We start from the raw sequence: 21,048 nt of genomic DNA, 5'->3' as shown, positions 1-21,048 counted from the left end.
CTCTTCCTTCGTCAATGCAGCAATGCAGCAACTTAGACTGCCCAGCCATCTAAAATAGATTAAAACTGAAAGCAGCAGGCACAATGATTGTTTTTAACCAGTTAATGTTATTGGTCAGCACGGGGACTGAACCTGCAACCGTAGCACTATTAGCACCACGCTCTCGCTGTCTGAGCTAACTGGTCGGGGCAAAATAATTGCAGATTCTACAAATATAATGCAAATTAGTAGGACAAGGAGAATTACTATTGTGGGACCTTGAGCTCGAGAAGAAGTTGAATATAATGAGACACTGATATAGAATTCAGAAAATGAGGGAAAAACCTGTTGGGATTATTTGCTATTGGGAAGAGTTGCCAGTAGTTTGAAAGGCAGGGAAAAAAGCATGTGGAAAGATGATGCAATGGGATGACTATTTGTGACATCAAACTGATCAAATCCATTTGTGCGTAAACCAGAACATATGGTGTGCAGCGGCCATGAGTTTTCAGGGTGAGTGGGAGGGAAGACATTAAGAAAAGTTAACTGTCCAATTAATCTGAAACCATTGTTTTGGCTCACTTTCAGGCTTTGGGTTTGAATCAAAGGAAAGAAAATTGCTTTCAGCTATGACATTCCAAATACGTTTTCTTTCTATTGAAGAACTGACAATTTTATGTCAAGATGGTGATCAGTTTGTAATCTAAAGTCCATGTATTTTATAATAATTGTTGGTTTTGAAATTGGTCTCAAAAAGGCACCTTTTAAATCCTCAACTGTTTTGTTATTAGGTTTCCCACAGCCATATCCAGCATCATAACCTCCCCAGGCTAGCTGTGTAGACTGACTTTGTCCCTTTAAAATGAAATCTCAACAAATAAGGATGTTTGATAGGGAACTACTGCTGTATTATGCTATCAGTTTTAGGAACTACAAGTCCTAACGTGTGTCTGGGACTTATTATTTATTGAATTTGCAGGTAAATACATTCTGGGATATGTTCTTTCTCTTTAGTTCTGAGTACTGTACAATACATGCTTGTGGGAGTGGGGTGAAGAAGGAAATTTACTTTGTGGGTAGCCATAGAAAATGCATTGTGTAGTGATTTTTTTTAAACTAAGTTTTTTTTTAATGCCTCAGAGATTGGACTATAGCGATGTAATGGCCATAAGTGAGATTCAGTCCAGCCCCTTGAATCATCATTTCAATCAATTTATCCTTGCATGTAAAAACAAAGTATGAAATTTCGCAGTTCTACAAATTAATGCAAGAATATTTAGGATATCTAGTAGTGCAGTCTCAGATGGCCCTTCATCAGAACCTGTTCTGCAAGACCTGAATATTTTCCAGCATCTTCATGTTTTTAATTTAGATTTCCAGCATCTGCAGTATTTTATCTCTTTCGTCTGAAATCTATACCCCAAGATGATTTTTTTAAATTTCATTCACAGGTTATGTGTGTTTGACAGGGCCAGCATTTATTGTCAATCCCTAATGACCTCCAAGAGATGGTGATGAGCCACTTTCTTGAACCTCTGCTTTTGGTATGGTGACTGCAAAGTGCTATTGGTTGGGGAGTTTAAGGATTAACCGAGCAATGAAAGAACTGTGATCAATTTATTGTGTGACTAGGAGGGGAACCTGCGGACAAGGGTGCGAGAGATTGTGGATTTGAGAGGTTCTGTCAAGAAAGCTGTGGCAACTTTCTACAGTGCATTGTGCAGGTGGTACATACTGCAACCGCAAAGGTGGACGAGTGCTTAATTGGTTGAATGTTTTTGAGCTTCTTGAATTTTGTTGAACTCAAAAGTACTAATTTTATAGGCAAGAAGAGAGTATTTCACCACACTCCTGACTTGTGCCTTGGTGGTGGTGGAAAAGTTTTGGGTATTCACTTGGTACGTTGCATACCTAACTTCTGATTGTTTGTTTTTTTGTTTGTAAGCAGAGTATAATGGCTAATCCAGTGAAGTTTCTGGTCCATGATGATGACTAGGATGTTGATAGTGGGGGATTCAGCGATGTGGATGCCATTGAATATTAAAGAAATTTGAATTTGCTCTTTATTGGTGATTATCATTTCCCAGCCTCCACAAGGCACAAATGTTACTTGTCACTTATCAACCCAAGCCTGAATATTATCCAGATCTTGCTGCATGTGGACATGGACTGCTTCAGTATCTGAGGAATTGTGAATAGTGCTAACATTATGCAATCATCTGCAAATCTCACCAGTTCTGACCTTGTGAAGGTGTGAAGGTCATCGATGCAACAACTGGAGATGAGCAGCACGGTGGCAGTGGTTAGCACTGCTGCCTCACAGCGCCAGGGACTTGGATTCGATTCCCAGCTTGGTTCACTCTGTGTGGAGTTTGCACATTCTCTTCGTGTCTGCGTGGGTGTCTTCCAGGTGCTCCGGTTTCCTCCCACAGTCCAAAGATGTGCGGGTTAGGTTGATTGGTCATGCTAAATTGCCACTTAGTGTCAGGAGGATTAGCAAGCTAAATACGTGAGGGTTACGGGGATAAGGGCTGGGTGGGATTGTGGTTGGTGCAGACTCAGTGGACTGAATGGCCTCCTTATGCACTGTAGGGATCCTATGATTCAATGGTTGGACCTAGGACTCTACACTGAAAAACTCCGACAGTTCATAACTTTGTTGCTTTTGTTCGCTATGCCTCTTTGAGGTCTGCATTTGAACCATTTTCTCGATTTTTACCCCGCTGTCTTCAATGATTTGTGCCCATATATCCCCTTATTTCTTTGCTTTGTTTATATTGCCTTTCTTCATTTTTCTTACCAAAATAAATCACTTCACGTTTGTCTGCATTAATATTAATTTGCCATATGTCTGCCCATTCCACCAACCTGTCTGTTTTGTTGGAGTCTATCCCTATCCTTCTCACCTTTTACAATACTTTATTTGAATTTGTGCCCTGAACACCCAACTCTTAAGTCATTAATATACAGTATTCTAAGAAAGGCAATGACCCTTGAACTGACCCCAAAGAGCCCTTCTGCATTGTTTCCTCCCATCCTTTTAAAGAGTTGATCATCCTTGCTGTGTTTTCCTGTCACTTAGATAATTTCGTATCCAGGCTGCCACAGTGCTTTAACTGCTAAGTTATTATATGATCTTTTAGAAGTCCATATTAACCGCATTGCCTTCGTCAATGCTCTCTGTTACTGATTCAGAGATTAATCAAGCCAGTTAAAAAAGATTTATAGTGCATAACCCTAGAATGCAGGAAGAGGCCATTTGGCCCATCAAACCTGCACCAACATCTATCCCACCCAGGATCTATCCCCGAAACCCCACGTATTTACCCTGTTAGTCCCCCTGACGCTAAGGGGCAATTTAGCATGGCCAATCAACTTAATAAGGAGTTTAACAACACCAGGTTAATGGCCAATCAACTTAACCCATACATCAATTTGCTTTGAACAAATCCATGTTGGCATTACTGAATTAATCCTAACTTGTCCAAGGAAATATGATAGCGAAGAAAGAGCATGATTAAGATTATTATCCAGTCTGCATAAGAATAAATGAAATCCCCATTATTGATTTGGAACTATACCACCACCTTCACTGTCGCTGGGTCAAAATCCTGCAACACTCTTCCTATTGTTAGCCCAATCAATTCTCGGATCAATTAGGATGGGAGGGATATAGGGATCCTTCCATATGTTGAGGGTTGAGTGAAAGATTATCTTATTTTCTCTTAAGTGTCAATTTGGCACATTGGGAGTACTTTCATCATCTAAGTCAGCAAACTGTGGATTCAAGTTCCAGGAGAGTAGTGATTCTCGAACTGGTCTGCAAACCCTAGGCAAAATTTTCCAAGGGTTCTACGCAACAAGCTTTTTGAAGGATTTTGCTGTGTGCAAACTGTATGGCATTTTAACACAACAGTCATTCATGTTGTCTTGATTTTCCATGCTTGAGAATTTGTATGGATGTATATTTGAGTTAAAAGGAGGGAAGTATTTGGACTACGTAGGTTTCTAGTATCCTCCATGGCCTGTTCTGTTTCATGTTCTGATTAAAACTGCCCAGCTGTTGCTTTAATTGGCCCATGGTTGTTTTAGCTGACAATGCTGGGGTGTACTTTGGCACATCTTCAGCAAACAGGAGGAGCTGTGCAAACCTGAAAACTGTTGAAATAGTTCAACCTGTCCAAGGTGTTGCCTAAGGGATGAGGTCAGAAAACAGATTGCCAGGAAATTGGAGTTGCCGTTGACTAGACCTGTATTGTAGATGGGCTGAAGGACTTGTTATTTTATTTTTAGATGCTATGATTGCAATTTTGTTGATAAATTTGATGTGTGTAGTAACAGCAATTCAAAATGTTTTCACTGTCTTGTAAAGCTTCAGGTTTACTGTATCTTTTTAAAGATTGTTATTTCAATTTTAAATTCCTGTTGTGTTCCATTTGTATTTTTAACTGATTTACAAAACATTAAATGTTATTGAAGTTTTGACACCCAAAAAGAACTTCCACAATTGAAAATGAAGTACAACTTGCTTCATTTTAAACTATGCATTAACACTTGGTTATAGATTAGGCTAATCCATAGCTCAATTTCTGTTCACCATGTTCAGATAAAATTTATGCTTTGTGACTAAACTCACTAAACTGTAAAGTTAGTCATATGCTGTTTATGCCTAAGATTACATTTGGAATGTTCAAAAATAACATTAAGCATCCATGTGCAGAATTTGGAATATGGGACATTTTACCATCCATTTCTTTTTTAAAAAATCATCTTCATCTTGATCAGAATTACTTACTTCAGTTTAAAAGCCTGCAGACTCTGAGAAAGATGTGCATCTTTCACAAAGTTAACCGAAAGGAGGTTTCACTTTGAGAAATTGATATACAGCATATATATCCTAACTGTCATGCTAACTGTATCATAATGAGTCATCATAATGAGTCACTAAATTACAGAGTTGCTGCTAAACAGACTGTAGTTAGTAGAAATAAACTCATCAACTTGTGCCTTTTCCTGAAGAATTTTACAGAAATTGGTTCCGTCCAATTGAAGGAAATGTGTTGGCCAGCCAATGCAGAACAGTTTTGTTTATCGTATGTGCTTGTGGCTGATGTCACCTGTGTATATACAGTATTTTAAAACTTTAAACTGTGGCCTCTTTCAGAAAGCAAGGCTGAAGGTATACCTGATTCTTGAAATCTCGTTGCTTCAGTTTATTTCAGGATTAACCAAATTGTGTATGTTTAGACCAGCATGCTTTATTGGCAAGTGAAAAGTTTTGTTATAGTTTTGTCTGTCTGGTGACCTCTGACCTTGTTTTTAATTACTGGTGTTTTTTTTCACATTTCAAAATGGCTGCCACCTACACCAACACTGGCATGCACTTTATACTCTGCATGTTGGTTGACTCTGCTTTTAGAAGAATTTTGAAGCTTCAAAAGTCAACTTTTACACTGCGTTCTACGTATTTCCACAGCTGTGGGCAGTTTATAGGTGACGTTGGTCATAGAGAGAATGTAGGGTTGGAAGATTAGATTGGGGTTAAACAGAATGCCAAGATTCCAAGCAGTATGGTTCAACCCAAGAGAGGGGCCATGGAGAGGGTTGGAATCGCTAGTATAGGTATTGAGTTCATCAGAAGTTTGAAAATCCCATTTATAATTTGGTAAATGCAGGAAAGAAATTAGTTTGGAAGAGTGAATCAGAATTGGTTTTATTATTGGTCACGACTGAAACGGTAGAGGGACCATACGTGATGGCAAAGGATGGCTAGACATTTGGATAGTAACGTTTATGTGAAAGGAGAGGTTTGGCAAGATGCAAGTGTAGTGAAGTCAGAAAAGAATGGAAAAGCAGAGCTAAGATTTAGATGAAATCGTTATAGATGAGGAATTGCAGTGTAGAGGCCAAGAAGAAAAAGGGGGGAGGATACCTTGTGGAGAAACTTAGTGTAGGGCTTTTGTGCTCACAGTAAAGTCATTAAAGGAGAGGTGGAACATGGTGAGGTGCTTAAAGGAGAAGTTGGTAGAGGAGTAGGGTGAAAGATCAAGGTTTGTCTGGGGCACATGGTGGAAATTACACTCGAGTGTAGAGGCTTCAGTAAGGTGCAAATCTTGTTTACCCTCTGGCCAGGTTTCTGTAAAAAGCCAGATTGTGAATACCGTGATCCACAATAAATTCACTCACAAACAAGGTCTTTGCCATCTACAGACATTCTGGAGGGAAAAATGGAGCGGAGAACTATTGTTGACTTGCTAGCAGTTCAAGAGGGCTGTGTTGGGTAATAGTGGATTGGTGGTCATCAGGTTAGTTTTCAACAGGAAGGTCAATGAGGGATGTTAATAGAGTAGTTGGGTTTTCTGCTTGTAAGGAGACCTTACATGTAATGGGTGCCTTGATGTGCCATTTGGAGGATGTCATGATACGCCCAGAGAGTCTATTGAATAACCTAGACCTTCAGTTCTCATCAATGCCCCTTTTTTTTCATTTATGGAGATGTTACTAAGTAGTCTGTTAGTTATTTGGTACTATGGTGCAGCAAATCCTGGCCACAATATTGAACCACACATTGATATAAGATGAGCCCTCTCCTTTGACCACTACACTGGGCATAAACTCCTTTTGTATACAAGTAGCCCACTAAAACAAAGTTGAATTTTGTAGTTACAGAGCACTGATATGCTTTAACTGAATAGTGGATGGCTGATCACAATACCAGCAATTGGCTGTTTCCCACCAAGAAACAGCGGAGCTCTGCTTCTTTGCTAGTCAAGCCTTACAATTCGAAGAGAACTGAGGATCTTGTTGTGCTCCATTACCAACATCAACATTGACAGTTGAAAGTTCCCAGGTGGCCTGATGGATTACAAAGTGGCATAGATAGAAAATGAGGGAATGGGTTTTAGAGAAGAAAAAAGATGGTGATTTGTCATGTGTAGTTAAATTTCCCCATACTCGACTGTTCTAATAGTTTTCTTATACAGAGGAATTCTGATGCTGTAATGCAAATGTTCTAGGTTCTTCAATTATTTCCTGTCTTAAGGATGAGGGTGTGAGAGAGTGTCTAAACGTTTAGCCTTAAATTGACATGCTTTTCTGTATTAATAGCATACATCAAGTTAAGGCAGCTAAATCTGCTGAGTGTTGCATCCAAGACTTTACAAGTTAACAGCATTCAGAATTAATTAAAATAAGGAATGTACTCGACCAACATCTGCTCTTGCTCTATGGTATGTTGAGGGATAGCGTAAAAAAGAACAAGTGTAGGCCATTCGGCCGTTTAGGCCTATTCTGCCATTCAGTAAAATTTGATCATGGCCTGACTCCACTTTCTTGCCTGCACCCCCATTCCCTATAACCCTTTTTGTAGATTAAAAATCTGTCTAACTCAGCCATGAACATATCCAATGACCCAGCCTCCACTGCTCTTTGGGATAGAAAATTCATGACTCTTGAAAATATATTTCTCCTCAACTGTCTTGCAGGAAACCACTTACTTTGAAGTTGTGCACCAAATTCTGCATTCCCCCAGGGGAGGAAACATTCACTAAGCATCTACCCTGTTAAACCTCCTCAGAATCATGTATGTTTCTATAAAATCACCTCTTTTAACTGCAGTGAATGAATAGGATCAACCTGTTTAACGTTTCGTCGCAAGACAACACCTTCATCCCGGGGATCAACCGAAGCAACCTTCTCTGTACTGCTTCCAATGCAAGTGCATCACTCCTTAAATAAAGAGACCAAAACCGTATGCAGTAGCCTAGATGTGATCTCACCAATGTCTTGTACAGTTGTAGCAAGACTTTCCTACTTTGTCCTCCATCTCCCTTGTAACAAAGACCATTCCATTTACCTTCCTAATTACATGCTAATATTTTGTAATTAATGTGTGAGGGTACCCAGATCCTTACATACTGCAGCATTCTGTGGTCTCTGTCCATATAAACAATCTATTTTTCTTGTCTTCCTACCCAGGTATATAACCTCATTTTTGCACACGATACTCGATCTGACAGCTTTTTGCCCACTCACTTAATCTGTCTATATCCTCCCAACTTTCAATTCTTCACAATAACTGTGCTACCTATGTGTATCATCAGCAAATTTGGCTACAAAACACTTCCCCTTTATTCGAGTAATTAATATAGTTTGTCTGTAGCTAAGGCCTAAGCATTGTTTCCTGTGACATCTCCCTAGTTACGGTTAGTCAACCTGAAAATGACCCATTTATACTGACTCTATTTTCTATTAGTTAGTCCATTTTCTATCCACATTACCCCAACACCATGAACTCTTATCTTGTGTAGTAACCTTTTTATGTGGCACCTTATCGAATGCCTTTTGGAAATCCAAATATACTATGTCGACTGGTTCCGTTTTATTTACTCTGCTTGTTAAAATCTCAAAGATCTAGCAAATTTGTCAAAGACACTTTCCATTTCACAAAACCATATTGACTCTGCTTCATATAATGTCCTGGTTCTACTAAATCAATTCCAGCATTTTCTCAATGACATAGAGTCATAGAGGTTTACAGCATGGAAACAGGCCCTTCGGCCCAACTTGTCCATGCCGCCCTTTTTTTTTAAACCCCTAAGCTAGTCCCAATTGCCTGCATTTGGCCCATATCCCTCTGTAGCCATCTTACCCATGTAACTGCTGAAATGCTTTATAAAAGATAAAAAAGATCACCCCTCAGCTTTCTACACTGCAGAGAAAAAAGTCCCAGTAAATCAAGCCTCTCCTTATAACTCAAACCATCCGGTAGCATCCTAGTAAATCTCTTCTGCACTCTTTCTGGTTTAATAATATCCTTTCTATAATAGGGTGACCAGAACTGGACACAGTATTCCAAGTGTGGCCGTGCCAAAGTCTTGTACAACTTCAAGAAGACGCCCCAACTCCTGTATTCAATGTCCTGACCAATGAAACCAAGCATGCTGATTGCCTTCTTTGCCACTCTGTCCACCTGTGACTCTACTTTCAAGGAGCTATGAACATGTACCCCTCGATCTTTGTTCTATAACTCTCCCCAATGCCCTACCATAACTGAGTAAGTCCTGCCCTGGTTCAATCTACAAAAATGCATCTCCTCGCATTTAGCTAAATTAAACTCCATCTGCCATTCATCAGCCCACTGGCCCAATTGATCAAGATCTTGTTGCAGTAGGAGATAACCTTCTTCACTGTCCACTATGCCACCAATCTTGGTGTCATCTGCAAACTTACTAACCATGCCTCCTATATTATCATCCAAATCATTAATATAAAAGACAAATAACCGTGGACCCAGCACTGATCCCTGAGGCACACCGCTGGTCACATCTCCAGTTTGAAAAACAACCCCCTGCAACCACTCTGTCTTCTGTCATCAAGCCAATTTTGTATCCATTTAGCTACCTCACCCTGGATCCCGTGAGATTTAACCTTATGCTACAACCTACCATGTGGTACCTTGTCAAAGGCCTTGCTAAAGTCCATGTAGACAACATCAACTGCACTGCCCTCATCTACATGTTAGGCTAAATGTCCAATAGGTTCCTGTCCCTCCTTTCTTGAATGGGGGCATTACATTTGCAGGCTTGCAATCCACTGGGACCTTTCCAGAATGTAGGTTATTTTGGAAGCTTTTCAATGCATCTGTTTGCATCCACTTCTTTTAAGACTTAGGATGCAGGCCCTAGGACTTAGGCCATCAGGTCCAGGAGACTTGATAGCCTTTAACCCATTAGTTTTCCGAGTATTTTTCTCAAGTGATCATGATTATTTTAAGGTCGTCACTTCCTTTTGCCTCTTGATTTTCTATTATTTGTGGGACGATATTTTGTGTCTTGTATTCTTAGGAGGCTTTTGTGTCTTCTACAGTATTCAAAATACTTGTTCAAAGTCTCTGCCATTTCCTTGTTTTCCATTATTAATTCCTGAGTCTCATCCTCTAAGGAACCAATATTTATTTTAGCTACTTTCTTCCTTTGTATATACTCGTAGAGATTCTTACTGGCCTTTTATATATGGTGCTAGTTTACTTTTTAATTTTTCCCTTTTTAGTAATCTTTTGCTAGTTTGAAAAACTTTCCCAAAATCTTCTGACTGCCTTTGCAAACATTGTATATATTTTTTTCAATTTGATATTGTCCTTAATTTCCTTAGTTAGCTGTGATGGTGCATCCTTCTTAGAGTCTTTCTTTATCAATGGGATACATCTCTGCTTAAATGTCTGCCGCTGTTTATTCACTGATTTACCTTTAAACTTATTCAGTGGGTGCCAAAGGTTCCTTAAATAGTGTGACATGATTTACAAAGTATTTATATTGTAAATGTTTTGAATCTAAATTGAAGAGATCTCAAGATTTATCTCATGGAGAAATTGATTTCCTTGGTGAAAGTGTTTTGTTAGGTGTTTTCTAAACAGTGATCAGTTTGAACACATTTTAATCTGGAAGTCCACTTGGGTTTAAAGGCAAGTTGAGCAGTAGCTTGTTTTTCATTTTGAGTCTGGCCATTTTATTTGCAGTTGAACTGTGTAGTTTTTGCCTGAGCCACTGCAGTCGGCATGAGTCATGGTCTCCTGGGTTTTGTTAATTGTGACGGGTCTGCACTTCTGGAATGCTGTCTTTATGTTGTAATTAGGTTGTGCCTGAAGTTAGAATAGGCATTGCAATTCTGAGTTCAGTAGAGTCATAAGAGAGAATGAGAAATTGCCTTTCCTATTACCAGAATATCACAGCCCCTATTTCCCTTTCAATAGTGTGTCCGTGCGTTTGTGTGTGTTCACGTATTTTAGATTGATGAAGTAGTATTTATTGAAATGGGCTATTCAGATAGTTGTACTTCCTTAAAAAATAAGAGTTTCTGATTTGTTATGGATGAGCGCTCATTCAAATGTATAGATTGTATGTTAGGTTTTTCTGCAAGTAACTTTTTCCCAGAATTTTTGCTTTTCACTTTTCTAACCATGCATTTACATTAAATTACTAATATTATGTTAAAATATGGTACCTCTTTTTTTATTTGTTCATTTGATATGGAAGCCACTGGCACATGCAGCGTTTATTACCCATGAGAACGTGGCAATCAACTACCCACTTTGAACCAGTGCATTCCATTGGTGTTGTTCTGAAGGAAGTTCCAGATTTTTGACTAAGCAACAGTGAAGAGCAATGATATAGTTCCAAGTTAGGATCGTTTGAGGTTTGGAGAGGAACTTGGAGGCGCAGAATTACCATGCATCTGTTTCCCTTGTCCTTCTAGTTAGTAGCAGTTACAGGTTTGGAAAGTAGTGTCAAATGAGCATTGGCAGGTTGCTGCAGTGCACCTTGCTGGCATCTATCTGGTACATATTGCTGCTACTGTGTGCTGGTGTTGAAGGGGGTGAATGTTTAAGGTGGAGCATGGGGTGTTGATTTGTTTGAATTGGTGTTGAACCTCTAAATGTTGTTCCCACCACATTTGTCCAGTGGAGGTATTCCATCACACTGACTTCTGCCTTCTGGATGGTGGAAAGGCACCGAATTCTCAGCCTCTAACTCTTTCCCGTAGCCAGAGTATTTATGTGGCTGATGCAGTAAAGTTTCTAGTCAGTGGTAATGCCCAGGATGTTGATGGTGTGGGATTGAGTGAAGGTAATGCTGTTGAGCATCGAGGGCAGATGGTTAGGTTTTTTTGTTAGAAATGGTCATTGCCTGGCAATGTTTGTTTGCCACTCAGATTGAGCCTGGATGCTGTCCAGGTCTTGCTATATAGAGGATGTGCATTACTTTGATGTTGTGAATAAAGTTTATTTATTTGTCACAAGTAAGGCTTACATTAACACTGCAATGAAGTAATTACGAAATTCCCCTAGTCGCCACAGTCCGGCATCTGTTTGGGTCAATGCACCAAACCAGCACATCTTTCAGAATGTGGGAGGAAACTGGAGCACCCGGAGGAAACCGATGCAGACACGGGGGGAACGTGCAAACCCTACACGGACAGTCACCCAAGCCGGGAACCGAACGGGGTCCCTGGCGCTGTGAAGCAGCAGTGCTAACCACTGTGCTGTCATGCTGCCCTCTATAATATTGAATGTGCAAATGTCAGCAAAAATCCTCATTCCTGACCATATGTTGGAGGGAAGGTCATTGATGCAGCAGCTGAGGATGTTTCAGCTGAGGATACTATCTTAAAGAAATTTCTGCAGTAATATCCTGGAGCTGAGATGATCAATCTGCAACAACCACAACAATTTACTTTTACTTTCCATTCCAAAGCCTTGCCTCCCATTGTCCTATTTTTTTGACCAACTTTGTCAATAAATTTGCTATATCATACTTCAAATTAACTGTCCCACTAATGGTGACATTGTGGCACCTGAGTTTTGCTGTTCAGTCTATATTGCAGCAAAATATCTTGTGTTGCAACCAAGTCTATTTCCATGCATCACAAATTGCTGTAATTTTTCTGTTTCATTATAATATGAAATTAAAGTTTTGTATAAAATGAAGAATAAATGTACAAATTTAAAGTGAGAACTGTGTCTTGGTCACTTAGCTCCTGACCATTTCATTTGAAAACTACATTTGGCCATGACTTCTCATGTGCAAAACTATGGGAGATTCACTGGATTTCTATTTGGCGTGCTTTGCCATATTGAAATGCAGAGTATAGTTCTGTGTAACCTGGGTTCTAAATATAAGAGGTGCAAGGAAATATTTTAGAAAAGGTAAAACAAATCTTGGCCTTTTGAATGCTATAATTAAATAGTAGTGAAGCGTTCGTTATGTTGGGGTTTCAAAAACATCAGAGCTGAAAGTTGGACATCAGAGGCATTTTGATGAACACTGATTACAAATTTTGATCCATCGGAAATGAATCCAAAATATAAAAACATAGAAATTGGAAACTGGAGTGGTCATTCAGCCCTTTGAGCCTGCTCAGTTTTCATTATGATCATGCTGATCATCCAACTCAATATCCTTTGCACCCCTTCACTTCAAGAGCTATATCCAATTCCTTCTTCAGAGAATCCCTACAGTGCTGTAGGAGACCATTCGGCCCATCAAGTCTGCACCGAACACATCCCACTCAGGCTCTATCCCCTTGGCCCCATGCATTTACTCTAGCTAGTCCCCCTGACACTAAAGGGCAATTTAGCATGGCCAATCCACCTAACCCGCACATCTTTGGACTGTGGAAGGAAACCGGAGCACCCGGAGGAAACCCATGCAGATGCGGGGGAAATGTGCAAACTCCACATGAAACATCCTTCCTGCAGCTACCCTGTCTAGTCCTGTTAGAATTTTATGTTTCTGAGAGATTTCCCCCTCATTCCTCAAAACGTCAACAAATATATCCTAACCGACTCAATCTCTCCTCAAATGTCAGTCCTGCCATCCCAGGAATCAGTCTGGTAAACCCCTATACTCCCTCAATAGCAAAAACATTCTTCCTCAGATATCTAGACCAAAACTGCACACACTGTTCCAGGTGTTGCCTCACCAAGGCCCTGTATAATTAATTGCAACAAGACATCTCTTCCAATACTCTAATCCTCGAGCTCTGATGGGCAACATGCCATTTGCCACCTTTACTGTCTGTTGCACCTGCATGCTTGCCCTCAGCAACTGATGTATGAGGACCCTGGTCTTGCTGCACATTCTCCTCTCTCAATTTATAGCCATTTAGATAATCTGCTTGTGTGATTTTGGCCACCAAAGTGGATAACCTCAGATTTATCCACATTATACTGCATCGACATACGTTTGCCCACTCTCACAGCCTGTCCATGTTAGCAAATACAATTGCAAATAAACAATAGAAAACTGAGCAGGTAAAATGTGGGTAGTACGGTGGCTAACAATTGCCTCACAGCACCAGGAACCAGTTCCGATTCCGACCTTAGTTTGCATGTTTTCCGCGTTTCTGCATGGGTTTCCTCCCACAGACCAAAGATGTGCAGGTTAGGTGGATCGGCCATGCTAAGTTGCCTCTTAATGTCTTAAGGTGTGTAGTTTGGGGGATTTGTGAACTAAGTACGTGCGTAGATGGGGATATGGTGGGGTGCTAGGTAAGATGCTCTGTCGGAAAGCCAGTGTGTATCTGCGCTGTAAGGATTCTATGATAAAATGTTTGGTTATTTTTCCCTAAAGCTCCCAATCCCAAACAGTAAATCATGTATAGTTACATAGGAGGCTATGTGGCTCATTGTGTCTTTGCCAGTTCTCTGCAAGAGCTATTCAACTAGTCCCGTTTCCCTGTCCTTTCAACGTAGCATTCCTAATATTTTGTCTTCAGGTGCTTATCCAATTCCTTTTTGAAAACAACTATTGAAACTGCCTCCACCACAGACTGGGGTATTCCAGAGCCTAACCACATGCTACTTATTATTTTCCTCCGTTGCCATGCGATCTTTTATCACTCACTTTATATAGGTATGTTCTGGTTCTCTATTCTTTTGCCAATGGGAACAGTTTCTCTCTATCCACTATCTAGACCTTTCATGGTTTTGAACACATTTGTCAAGTTGCCTCTCAACCTTCTCATTTAAGGAGTCCTGGCGTTTCAAATCTATTCACATATTCAAAGATTTCTAATCCGGGAACAATTCTTGTAAATCTTTTATGCACCTCTCTCAAGTGTTTACATCCTTCCTAAATTCTGGTGCTCCAAATTTAATGCAATAATCTGCTGAGGTCAAACCAATGTTTTATAACTTGCTTACTTTTATATTCTATGCCTCTGTTAATAAAGGCTAATATCCCAAATGCTTTTAACTACTTTCTCAACTGGCCCTGCCACCTTCAGTGATTTGTGTAATATATCCACTACCAAAATGTATCGCTTCACATTTTGCAGCATTGAATTTCATCTGCCACCTGTCTTCCCATTCCACCAAGAAGTCTCTGTCTTCTTGAATTCTATCACTATCCTCCTCACAGTTCACAATGCTTCCAAGTTTATTGCCATCTGCACATTGAGACTGTTCCTTAACATATGTCAAGAAAAGTGGTGGTCCTAGTTCGGACTTCTGTGGAATTCCACTCCATATCTTCCTCCAGTCTGTCACTCTGGCAAATTTATATTCATGTTGCCATTACCACTTTTATTCCATTAGGTAAGGAATTCTATTGTCCTTACCTGGTTTGGCCAGCATGTCACTCCATGATTTGATTTGATTTAATATTGTCACATGTATTAGCATACAGTGAAAAGTATTGTTTCTTGCGCACTATACAAACAAAACATACCGATCATAGAGAAGGAAATGAGAGAGTGTAGAGAGTTACAGTCGTAGCCTGGGTGTAGAGAAAGATCAACTTAATGCAAGGTAAGTCCATTCAAAAGTCTGATGGCAGCAGGGAAGAAGCTGTTTTTGAGCCGGTTGGTAAGTGACATCAGACTTTTGTGTCTTTTTCCCGACGGAAGAAGGTCGAAGAGAACATGTCTGGGGTGCGTGGGATCCTTAATTATGCTGGCTGCTTTTCTGAGGCAGCGGGAAGTGTAGACAGTCAATGGATGGGAGGCTGGTTTGCATGATGGATTGGGCTACATTCATGACTCTCAGCAATGTGGTTGACTATTAAATGCCCTCTGAAAGCACCTCGCAAGCCAGTCGGTGCAGTGGCAGTTAGGGATGGGAAATAAATGCTGGCCTTGCCAGTGACTCCCATATCTTGTAAGTGAATAATTAAAAAAACATGGACTTTAGGTGAAAAACGTACAAAGTGGCACTTTATTAAACATCTTTTGGAAATCCATGTACACTACGTCAACCACATAACCCATATCAATCAAGCTGATTAAATGCTATTTACCTTTAATAAATCTATGCTGGCTTTCCTTAATCCACATTTACCGAAGTGACTGTTATTTTGTCCTCAGTTTTTGCTATAAGGCTTTCCCACCACTGATAAACTAACTATCCTGTAGATTCTAGGTTTATCCTTGTTCAAAAAAGGGTGCAAATCTGCAATAGTCCAGTCCTAAATAGCCCACTAAATAAGGAGGATTGGAAGATTATGGCCAGTGCCTGCCTTCTCTATGTATCTGCACATGCATGTCATTGAGTCCTGATAATTTATCAACTTTAATTGTAGTCTGCAGCTCATCCAGACTCAACCGATACCACCACCTTTGCTAAGACATTGGCAGCATCATCTTTCTTTCAGCACCTCAACATGCCCTTTACCTCCCATGTGAATTATTTTTGTACCTACTTGGCTGCACTGCTCCTTTTACCATTTATTTTCCATAGAATCGTTGATTCCAGTTTACCTGAGCCTAATCTGCTCTCACCCCCCCCTGAAATTGGTCCTCCTGCAATTATGTATTTTTACTCTAAATTGTTCTTTTCTATTGTAACCTAAATCTTATACTGTGATCACTGCACCTTAAATGCTCCCCTGCTGGTATTTGATCCACTTGACTCACCTCATTCCCCAGAACCAGATCCAGCAATGCCTCCTTCCTCATTTGGACAGAAACATGCTGCTCAAGAAAATTCTCCTTGAACCCACATCAAAAACCTTTCTTTCTCTCTGTGCTTTACACTTCTACTGTTGTAGTTAGTACTTGGTTGATTGAAGTCATCTATTATCCTACTCTCTAGTTTCTGCATCTCTATAATTTCCCTGCAATTTGTTTCTCTAGATCTTTCTCACTAGTGGGTGGCCTAGCGCATGATCCAAGTAGTAAAGGCACCTCTGGTTTGTAACGCTAACCTAGTAGCTGTCCTTGATGCCTCTAGGATGCCCTCTTTCTCTAGAATTGTGATATTTTCGCATACTGGGTGATAGGTTGTCCCTTTGTCGGCCATTTTTGTGAACCAGTTGGGATTTTAGAACAGTCCAGCAAATTACATGCTCTAATTTTTATGCTAGGTTGTAAATGATCTGATTGATTTAATTTGCTTTGATAGGATTTGAACTTGACCTCTTGGTTGCTAGTCCAGTAGTGAAATCACAAAGCCAGTTTATCCGTTTATTCCAAGCCAAAGTTGCTTCTGTTGAACTGAGAAAATACAGTAAGAGTTTTAACAACACCAGGTTAAAGTCCAACAGGTTTATTGACTCCAACAGGTTTATTGACTTTAACGTGGTGTTGTTAAAACTCTTACTGTATTTACCCGAGTCCAAAGCCGGCATCCCCACATCAGAACTGAGAAAATGACAGGAAAAACTAGAGATGTGCATCACAGTTTATATCACAAACTGTTCATTTGTAAGCAAAAGAAATTTTGTTTCATTTGATTGCTGATCATTAATCATGACTGAACTAACAATGATGAAACATACTGGAGCACATGATTGTCTAGACTGCTGAAGCTTTGATCTCAACCGTGTCAGTAAGGGAAAAAACAGAAAATTATTACTTTGCAGCACTTGTGTGCATTTTATAGCATTTGATTTCGAACAGTGTTACTTGAGATCTATTGATGGTTTCTATCCTTTGGGGCCCAATCTGAGGAGACTAATGGAATGAGGAGAAAGTAGTATTTTTATTCCATACATTAATGGAAGAAAATAATGAATGATTTGATCACAAAAAAGTGCTTTGTAGCATGCTTGTTTGCTTTCTTTATCAGTTTGTAAATTTGAAAAACCTTCCACTCTCCATTTTAAGACCAGAAGTATTTGCCGTTTGTCTCCTGGCATTGAAACAACAGTATATTCCTAGCACCAGAGCTGCGAAATTACAATTAATTGCTCAAGCTGTTTGCCCATTCTTTATACATGGAATGCACTAAATTCAATGCTTTGCAGAATCTCATTAGGGCTGCCTGTGTAAAAAATGTATCCTAGAATCTACAGCACAGAAATATGTTGGTGTCTGTACTCCATGAGGACCACCTCTCGTTCTAATTGCCTTTTGCGATCTGCTCCCATAACCCTTTACAGTATTTCTTTGTGCCTTATGTATGCATCAAGTCTCTCCTTAAATGTGTCAGTGCTGTTGGCTTCAGCTATTGGTTACGGTGTTGTAGACGTTGTTCCTGTGACTGGTTTGGCAGACTTTCAGTAACATTGGAGATTTCCCTGATGCGTAAATCAGCCCCTCCCTTTTCTCTGTAAAGGAAAAACTTGGTTGAATAATCTATATGTAGTAAAGGATTTTAAAGGGCAATAAGAATGTGATACTTATGAGCGACTGGTTTTCTATCCCTCTAAGGTGCCACTTTGCTCCTGAACAGAAGCATTTATGTATACCATGAGATATGTTTTATAATAGTGCACTTTGGAAAAAATTCTGAAAAGTCACTTGTGAAACATTGGCTGGCAGGAAATTTACTCCCTGAAGCTACAATGCAATTTCAGGGTGGTGAAGTTCAATGCATCTTATCTAATATGGTGACTTTGGATATGAAAGCCTTGGCCTTTAGTATTTCATGTGAGAGAAACATGAGATCATAACATAAGATCATAAGAAACAGTCTACTGCAGTAAACCCCGTCTTGGGAGCTGCGGGGAGGCCAGGCTACAATGTTGGAGACTTATTAAATCACGCATGTGGCTCTCTGTAATGTCTGCATAAGTTCTCTATTGTCTGAAGCACTGAGTAATCTACCTTAAAGTGATGGTAATGGGCTGTTGCTACCATGGGATTTTTCTCTGTTGTTAGTAAATATTTAACCTCTTAGTACAATTGCTTATTTTTGATATGCCATCTTTAAAAAGGAGACAAGTTGTTGGATTATATTTTTGACCAACAGACGTTCAAAATTTGACATGAAATTGTGCAAGTGCAGCAATATGAGTTCTTATCATCTGTAACATTTGATAAAACTAATGTCCCTTTTAAAAATCAATTGGATGTTTTGTAGTAAATATTTTTTTTAAGTCGCTGTTTTACATTTTTTCCCTTCCCATTGCACTACATTACTAAAATATTAATTTGTTGATTCCACCCCCCCCCCCCCCCCCCGCCTTGTCATGTGTACCTTGTAATTATAATTCTCCAATGCTTCAGCAATTTTTAGGGGGAATAAGTTATCTCCCCATTTCCACTTTGACCGCCTGATGCTGTGAGCAGCAAAAAAATGACAGGAGCAATTACCTTCATGTGGAGGGAACTTTCTTCAACTTTGTGGCACTCACCGCAGAGTAACTTGAGTTTAAAAGGAATCAAAATGGGGAGAAAAATCTGCACCCTATTATTCCGTAGCATCATTATTGTGAGGTTTATCGCGATTGTACCTTTTTCAAATAAAAATATGATTATGCTGACTTGAGTACAAAAGTGCCTGCCGTTCTCCTTCCTTAGTCCCAAACAAAAACGCACAGGCCCTAAACGCATTGAGCTAAAGTATTATTTAATGGACTGCAGATGTTTCCTCCTACATAGTTATCGAAAGACAGCAATTGATTCTGCATGTAACATTGTTCAGGTTTCAAATTAGCATTGCATAATTTACTGGTGAGCTGCAGTTATACCAGCCAGGAGATGTTTAAAAGTAGATATTACTTTTCATTTTTTAAATCCGTCGAACTATTTAGCCCAGCTTGGTAAGAAATTGCTTGTTGTCATGCTGTAGCTATGTGATGCTCAACATGATGTTCCCACTTTTAGCCCTGTTGTGAAATCATAGACATAGACACCCTACAGTGCAGAAGGAGGCCATTCGGCCCATCGAGTCTGCACCAACCACAATCCCACCCAGGCCCTACCCCCACATATTTTTACCCGCTAATCCCTCTAACCTACACATCCCAGGACTCTAAGGGGCAATTTTTAACCTGGCCAATCAACCTAACCCGCACATCTTTGGACTGTGGGAGGAAACCGGAGCACCCGGAGGAAACCTACGCAGACACGAGGAGAATGTGCAAACTCCACACAGACAGTGACCCGAGCATCGAACCCGGGACCCTGGAGCTGTGAAGCAGCAGTGCTAACCACTGTGCTACCATGCTTTATATTTTTTTAAAAATGATTTTTAAAAAAATTACTGCTGGAGGTCGCCAAATTATCTTTAAAAACTGCTGAAGCCATATTCCAGTTACTTGGAGTCACAGTTAAAGATGGCTGCATGTTTGCAACATTACTTTCTGTAATCCAAACCATTGAAATGGAAGCAACTTGTCTCTTTGTTCCTCCAACTGGGTCTTTAATGGAGAGGAAAGGAGCTTTTTTAACTCATCGAGGAGAATGACATCTCTGAGGTTCTTGGGCACGGGATCTATTTTAAGCACTCGTATCCATCGATCAAAAGAAAGTTACTCAACCCTTTCGAACTCTGTGTCGGAGTCTGCTTACAGAAAGTTTGGAGTTTTTGGTGGTGTGCCTCCTGTACCAGCTCATATCCACTCAGGATAACATTTTTTGTATTTTCATAGTATGACAAACTCTCATCGGACAAAGTCTCACCAAGAACAAAGATCTTGGAGAGCCATCACCACCTCACCCAATCACCTGGTACTCAACTGTATGGGGGCAAACATTAGACATTATTTGGATAATACGGCCTTGGCTGAGAAGGGAATTCCCAGCCATGATCTAGTTATAACTAGAATACACTACCTGCGACCGTATGGAGTTGGGGAGAGAGTGTCATGTGACAAGATAACCCCTTGTGTTCAGGCAACTTTTTTCTACAAACATGCAACTGAGTCGCTGAAGGAGCAAGACCCTGAGTGGATTCTCTCTCTCCATCCATCTTGGAACCATGTCTGCTGATTTTGACTGTCCAGGTTCTGCAGACACAGATTTAAAAAATAACACAATCTAGTGTTGCTCTCTCCAGAAGAACGGATAAATCGCCTTGATGCTGAAAACAGTAGAGCCACCATGTGTAGCCTGAAGCCAGCTGAGTCACTAACCTTTAAGAATTGTAGGCCCCTTCAATTTTACTGGACTCTAAATTGCTTAACTTATCTTCCCATTCTGTCATCAATTTGTGTGTGCATGAAAGTCGGAATGTTTTTATTATTTTACTTAGACGGGATTATGTACGATTTTAAAAAATGCTTTTTTCTAAACTGAAGCAAACCAGCCTGTGTGTCTTTTATAGTCACACACATGAAGCAGTTAACGAACAGTTTTTTAAGCTCTTGCAGTCAATAGAGGAATGGAAAAAGCGGGGAGCCACTCAAA

At 40.0% G+C, this 21,048-nt stretch overlaps 1 protein-coding gene across 2 annotated transcripts in view; it reads left to right on the top strand.

The window, feature by feature from the left end:
• Positions 1–21,048, top strand: part of bmpr1aa (bone morphogenetic protein receptor, type IAa) — a 234,190-nt gene that overhangs the window by 48,878 nt on the left and 164,264 nt on the right. Inside the window, exon 1 of one of the 2 annotated variants that reach the window (XM_078199699.1) lies at positions 20,567–20,785. The exons of the other annotated variant lie outside the window; for it this stretch is intronic. The gene's annotated coding sequence lies outside the window, so the exon portion shown is untranslated. Of the gene's footprint in view, positions 1–20,566; positions 20,786–21,048 lie in introns of those variants that run through there. 2 annotated transcript variants of the gene reach the window in all.

This window comes from Mustelus asterias, chromosome 28 (genome assembly GCF_964213995.1).
Source record: "Mustelus asterias chromosome 28, sMusAst1.hap1.1, whole genome shotgun sequence".
In the NCBI taxonomy this organism is placed as follows: Eukaryota; Metazoa; Chordata; class Chondrichthyes; order Carcharhiniformes; family Triakidae; genus Mustelus; species Mustelus asterias.
This window is presented reverse-complemented; position numbering and strand designations above follow the sequence as displayed.